The sequence below is a fragment of the Xenopus laevis genome, chromosome 7L (assembly GCF_017654675.1).
Source record: "Xenopus laevis strain J_2021 chromosome 7L, Xenopus_laevis_v10.1, whole genome shotgun sequence".
NCBI lineage: Eukaryota > Metazoa > Chordata > Amphibia > Anura > Pipidae > Xenopus > Xenopus laevis.
Window position 1 is genome coordinate 107,997,953 of NC_054383.1, and position 6,538 is coordinate 108,004,490.

Here is a 6,538-nt window from a genome sequence, read left to right on the forward strand (position 1 = left end):
CTAACCATTCAGATTAAAGTAGTAAAAGAACAGATCAGACGATGTTCTGACCCTGACAGCAATCGTACGAAAGTTATGACAAAAGCTGGTGACAGTCTCCCACTGATATCGTCAGATCGGTAATACATGCAGAGATATTATCGGTAGCCATCAGAAATTTTCTAACCTGTCTGATCAACTGAACGACTGATCACCATGGCACAAAAAATGACAGGACACTTCACCCAAAACGGAGATTGGTACGATCAAATCTTTGCGTCTGTGCCCAGCTGCCCCAACACCTTCTTCATTGCATGCAACTGCCCTCCAGCTCATGTTCACACAACTCGCTCACCAAAACTTGAAGATTCAGTCAGCCAAAAAACTAGGGGCACCAGGCAGAAGAAGTACCCGATGTCTCCCACTGTTGCACCCTAGACATTTGCCTCTTTTACCTTCCATTGGTTCCGGCCCTGGATGTATTTTTGTTAGACTGCAGTCACTTGACAATTGACCCAAAAACAGTATTCTAACAATTAGATGGGAGTGTATATTTTTACTGACTAACTCTGTCACTACCACAAAGTGTTATTTTCAAAACAGCTGTGCACAATACAAATTTTCATCATAAGAAAAAGGGACAAGTCGGCAGTCATGATGTGCCCGGGACATTAATTGAAGTCTGGCTTGATACGGATAAAAAAATACTTTGTTTGCTATTATGTGACTATTCACTTTATTTAATTGTAAATATTTTAATAAAATATATTGATACAGGTTATTTTGCCATTTTTTTTTTTGCAAATTTTCTATCCAACTTATTGAATTGATTTGAACAGGAAAGCATCATGTATAGACTGAAATAAAACAGAGTTCCAAAGATGTCAAAGGGTAAAGTGATTTCTTAGTTTCACAAGCAATAACTTTGGAGCAATAAGTTAAGTTGTAATAATAAAACATATTATTATTTTTATATGTTAAAGAGAATGTAGCAGTAAGTAACAAAAGAGCATTTCAAAGAAACAATTTTTAGATAGAGACAACATTTTTTTTCAGTATTAAAAATATTTTATTGCTATATTTTCATACTGTAGTACATTTAGAGGCACATTTACTTAGAGGCACATTTGCTAAGGGTCGATTTTCCAAGTGGTAAAACTTAGAAATTCGACCATCGAATTGTAGAAATTAGAAGTTTTTTTTTTGAGTGAATTTAGCTGTTTTCGATCTAATTCAAATCGTTCGACCAATATGAGCATCTTGTCCTAGTTCATATCTCCCAGCCAAACGGCATTCTGATAAACTTGTATAGGCCCATGGAAGTGATGAATGCAGTCTTGGCCGGGTCCTCCGACCCCACTGCCACTGGCCAGGTCCAACAAGGAGAAATAAGCGGCCCGCTTCAACTTGGCCAATAGCACCTCAATTTGCAGCAGTGGGTACGCATCCTATATGTATTTATAACTTTATTTGTAAGTCGCTGTTAAGGAGCCACAGTGCTGTACAGTATAAAAGTAAAAAATATATATATATATATATATACACATATATATATATATATATATATATATATATATATATATATATATATATATATATATATATAAAAGTATACACAGGGATGACAAATCACAAAATAAATATATACAGAAGCATATCAGGACAAAGAGTTTAAGTGCTAAGAGACATAGTGGAAAGGAGGTCCCTACTCCATAAAGCTTACAGTCTAAGGGGCACATGCATCAAGGGTTGAATATCGAGGGTTAATTAACCCTCGATATTCGACTGGGAATGAAAATCCTTCAACTTCGAATATCGAAGTCGAAGGATTTTGCGCAAAAACGGCGATCGAACGATCGAAGGAATAATCCTTCGATCGAACGATTAAATCCTTCGATCGAACGATTAAATCCTTCGAATCGAACCATTCGAAGGATTTTAATCCAACGATCTAAGTATTATCCTTCCCCATAGGCTAACATTGGGTTCGGTAGCTTTTAGGTGGCGAACTAGGGGGTCGAAGTTTTTTCTTATAGAGACAGTACTTCGACTATTGAATGGTCGAATAGTCGAACGATTTTTAGTTCGAATCCTTCGATTCGAAGTCGTAGTCGAAGTAGCCCATTTGATGGTCGAACCCTTCACTCGAAGTTAATGAATTGGCCCCTAAGTGTACAATCTGTACAATCCTGGTGGGTGCAGACAGTTAGGGGCCAATTCATTAACTTCGAGTGAAGGGTTCGAAGTAAAAAAACGTCAAATTTCAAAGTGTTTTTTGGGCTACTTCGACCATCGAATGGGCTACTTCGACCACGACTTCGACTTCGCCACCTAAAAGCTACCGAACCCAATGTTAGCCTATGGGGAAGTTTTTTTGGTCGAAGGATAATCATTCGATCGTTGGATTAAAATCTTTTAAATCGTTCGATTCGAAGGATTTAATCGTTCGATCAAAGGATTATTCCTTCGATCGTTTGATCACAGTTTTTTCGCAAAATCCTTCGATTTCGATATTCGAAGTCAAAAGACTTTCATTCACAGTCGAATATCGAGGGTTAATTAACCCTCGATATTCGACCCTTGATGCATCTGCCCCTATATGTTTGAGTTTTTTCATAAATAACCTCCCTAATCGCCGATAATCCACACAGAGCAGGCGGGACCCATGCTTCTTTCTGTAACCAAGTCTCATGTCATACCTACTAGGACTGCTGCTCAAAGAATCAGTATTTCTTGCCCCCGCACAAGCAGCATTCCGCCAACAAACAAGGCTAGGAGAGGAAAAGGAGTCTGTTTTATGTACTGCACTGTAAGATACCATCAAACATACAACAGATCTAACAAAAGTTTGATTCTGTTTAATCCTTGAGTGAATAATCCTTGAAAATGGAAGCTATAATAAATTCCATTTTATTCACAATTCAAATGGTATATGATTTATGAAAAAATTCAAAAGTCTTAAATTTGATAGTCCCGACCTGAAAACTTGAATTGAGTTTTCCGCGGAAAAAAACCCTGGACTTTTGCGTGTCAAATGCGCAACATTTTGTTTTGACGCACAACATTTTTTTTCTCTCATTGGAGTCTATGGGGTACAATTTTTTAAACCAAACTTGGCAAAAATTTGCCTCATCGCTACTATTAACATCTTCAGATAGTTCAATTTGGAATAGCATTCAGTTGCCTTGAGAAACTGTTCACAAAGCTACAAAGCTTATACAAATCCTTAATAACATACGATTCAGGTTGCTTGATTTTAACTCTAGGGGGTTATTTATTAAAGGTCGAGCTTGTGAGTTTTTTGTTTTTACCTCAAATAAACTCACATTTTAAACAAACGCAAATGTTTGTTTATTTATGAAAAAATTTAAATGTGAAAAACTTGATTGAATGTAATTGGGGAAAAAACTCGAATAGTTAAAAGGTTGAGCTTGATGGACGTGTGTCTTTTTTCAACCTAACTTACTATGTTACTATGTTACTTCAAATTGATCGAGTTATGAGCACAAGCCAGTGTAAAACACTCAAAAATCATAAAGGCAAAAAACATCTTAAAATAGTTAAAGAGACCTTTGCCATTTACTTTTATATGAATTTGAGAGGTTTTAGCTGTTTTTTTCAGATTTGGACTTTCAGCAGCTTCGGGTATAAAAAATCTTGAACAATTCGAGTTTTTCCCCCCCAAAACAATTTAAGTTTTTTAGTGAAACTAACATCGAAAAACTCAATTTTTTTGAGAAAACACAACTCAACCTTTAATAAATAAAACCCTAATAGCACATGGATGTATAAAAGGGATGACAAGAATATTTTTATCTTTTGGGTGGAGTAGTGTCCAGAGATAAGGATTTGGGCCCTTGGATAGGGTGATGTACTGTATATGGTTCATCCTTGGTGCCATTTGTCCCATATTTTGGCAGATTTAGCTTTTAGGGATGTAGTTGTAGAAATAATCTTTTTCCATAGTTGCTCTGTGATCCATGTGTTGAATGAGATGTTGAATTCACGGGGTGTCTGTTTTTTCCATAGTTTTGCAATGAGAGAGCCTAGTGTGTTAACATAAGTCACAGAAGGTCTGCTGGATATAAGTGCAATAATGATGTTTGGAGATGCTGAAGTGAATCATAAAGTTGGCTTAATATGTTTCAATATGTTTTGTGCAGCAAGTGACTCCTTTTGGCTCAAAGAGGATGTCCTGCCATTGCTCTGACATGATTTGGAGTTGTAGATCCTCCTCCCATTTGCACATGTATGGAAATATACTGTAGTTGTAGCTGTTACTTATAACATTACGATGGTGACTAATCACCTATGCTAACAATTCTGGTGTAGTCAAAGAGATGAAGGAGCTCCACAGGGCTCTAAGAACTAAGATGAGAATTACAAGCTGTTTAACTATAGTAGGATTTACTTCATTAGTTCAGGTATGGGATCCATTATCTAGAATGCTTGGGACCTTTGGTTTTCTGGATAAGGGATCTTTCCATAATTTGCATGACCGTAACTTAAGCCTACTAAAAATCATTTAAACATTAAACCCAATAGGATTGTTTTGGACAGCAGACAGAAGAGGTACATGCCTGGCATCTCCCTCCCCACTGTTCCACCCTAGGCACTTGCAGTCTCACTTGACAATTGACCCAAAATCATTATTCTAACAATTATATGGGTGTGCGTGTTTTTATGGGCTAACTGTCACTCACACCAAGTTAAGGAAGTGATATTTTCAAAACAGCTTTTGCTATTTTCAACAGTTTCAACACATTTTTTTTTAATCATAAGGAAAAGGGATGAGTCGTCATTCATGATGCATGTGCCCACAACATTAATTGAAGTTTGGCTTGGTAAGGATATAGATACTTTCTTTGTAATTATAGTGAATGTTCACTTTATTTTAAGTCTTTATTAAATATACTAATACAGGTTATTTTGCACTTTTTTCTGCTACTTTTCAATCAAATTTATTGGATTGATTTTAACAGAAAACATCATATATAGACTGAAATGCAATGGTATTCCAAAGATGTCGAGGAAAAGGGCAGAGTGGTTTCTTTGTTTAACAAGCAATAACTTTGGGACAATATGCTATTGCAAGTTAAGTTGTACTTAGCAGGTAAAGCTATGTAGCCCACCTGTGAGCAGGTCCGGACTGAGAATTAAAATAGGCCATGTCATTTCAGGTACACAGAGGCCCAATCAGCCCACACATAAGCCCAAACAGCCCCCACCAGCCCACTAAATACTGACTTTCTATGGCACCTTATAGCAGCCCCTCTGGCATTTGCCAGAACCCACAGATTGTCAGTCGAGGCCTGCCTGTGAGCGTGCTATAGAAATATAGTTATAGAGTGATACAAGTGTATACTCCTTGCTGTGTGCCCTGTGAGACCCAGTGTTTAGTGAACAACTCCCAACAATTGCCTTCAACATATTACTTTCAGCTCTTCTCACTCTGGTGTGTACCAGACATATAGTTGAGAATAAGATCACGCAATAAATATTTGTCAACCAACAGATTTGGCAAAATGATCAAGACCACAGGTGTATTTTTCAAACAAGGAACTTCTTTATTAACTCCCAGGTAGTTTAGCATCTGGTTATATCGGTAGTAACTCACTTGTACATAATATGGCCAGATTCTTGATCATGACAACAGTATTCAGATTTAACCTCACACTTGGAAATACATCTCCTCCCGTGAGATAACACACTTCTATCTGTTAATCCTTTCCCAAGTATAGGCGGTCTCACAATGGTATCTTGCTCCTGGGAACCCTACCAGGTCCTTAGCTCACCACCCTAATGGCTTGATCACCACAGGGTCCTAACCCCACTAAATTCCTAGGAGAAAAGGGCTGCTCAGCTACCTTCCCCGAGCCTACCTTTTGCTCCTAGAGTGATTATAATAATAAACTTACTACCACACACTAAAACATACTCTATCACTTTCTCAGGCTCTGGTCCTGTATCCACCTCCCTGGCAAGAAAAGGTCCAAGGAAAGACCCTGAGCAGATGGGTGTTCTGCCTTTTATATTTCTACACACTGCCAACTATGGGGTAGTTCTTGGACTGGTCTCAGATTACTCTTGACTCTGGAAAGGGAAGTAAGTCCCAGGAAAGACCCTGAGCACATGGGAGTTCTGTCTTTTATATCCTACACACCACCAACTACTGCATTTTTCTTTTACTGTTCTCAGATTACTCTTTACCTTGGAAAGGGAAGTACTGTAGGTCCCAGGAAAGACCCTGACCACATGGATGTTCTGCCTTTTATATTCCTACACACACCACCAACTACTGGGTATTTCTTGAACTGGTCTCAGATTACTCTTGACCCTGGAAAGGGAAGTAAGTGCAAGGTTTAACAAAGGACCACCTAATTAAAGGGGGGAACTGCCCGAATATTAAGTACTACATTTTCGGAGTTGCTACATGGGTAAGGAGCCAGGGAATTTGCACAACAGGGAAAACATATCTTTTATTGTATCTTAAATCCCTAAATGTTCAATATAATAATATAAATACAATAAGGTTTTGGGGAGAATGTATTTAAAACAA